Genomic DNA, 779 nt, shown 5'->3' on the forward strand with positions numbered 1-779 from the left:
TAATGACCTGACTGCCAGAGGCAGGGAAAAACAATCAGCGTTCCCTGAACGCCTCCACCACTTCCATGTCCACCTGCAAGGAGTGGCCGATGGGCAGGAGCCTGCCCAGAACAGGCTCAGAGATGGGGCTTTCAACCCAAACCATTCCATCATTCCATGATCTCTGCCTGTATTGATGTTGCACTGTTCCCTCTCAAATTTAAATTCCCAAATTTAAATGGTTTATTAAAGGAAGAATTTTTTAATTATTCAGGAATAAAAAGGGAAGCATCAAACATACAAGAATCATTCCTACACCCACCAAACCATTCTTAACTGGAAGCCTATTCCCTCATCTCTGCCCTTGTTTTTCTTTCCTGGAAAACCTTGTGATCCCACAGTTTCTCCAAGAGATCTGCTGGGAGTACTGCAAGGTTTGCTCTCTCAGAGAGCCAGGGGGGTTTACAGCACTTGTTCCTCTGCATCTTTACCCTTTCATCAGCTTTCCCCTGGAACAGTGCTGTGGGAGAAGCTTGGAATTATCAGAAATGGATCAGGTTCACATTTTTTCCCCATCAGTTTTCATTCGTTTTGAAATTCCTGGAATTACCCTCAAATGTGCCCAGGAACACTGCTGTGAAAGGATCAATGAGAAGAACAGCCTGAAAGCAGAAAACCACCTCCAGCAGCAGCCAGAATGATCCCATTTCTCTTCTTACCTGGTCCTGCCAGAGCTCCCAACAGCCATTCCCATTCCGAAACAAGAGCTATGGAAGACAATGCTGCTGTCCGTGAGGGTG

The 779-nt window shown here is 46.1% G+C and overlaps 1 long non-coding RNA gene across 1 annotated transcript; it reads right to left on the reverse strand.

The window, feature by feature from the left end:
- LOC108444898 lies at positions 1-779 on the reverse strand. The gene is made up of 2 exons (XR_001859619.1): positions 699-779; positions 1-499 (listed from the first exon to the last, which is right to left on the reverse strand). It is a non-coding gene; the product is annotated as an uncharacterized LOC108444898 (long non-coding RNA).

This window comes from Corvus brachyrhynchos, unplaced genomic scaffold (assembly GCF_000691975.1).
Source record: "Corvus brachyrhynchos isolate BGI_N302 unplaced genomic scaffold, ASM69197v1 scaffold412, whole genome shotgun sequence".
NCBI classification, from domain to species: Eukaryota; Metazoa; Chordata; class Aves; order Passeriformes; family Corvidae; genus Corvus; species Corvus brachyrhynchos.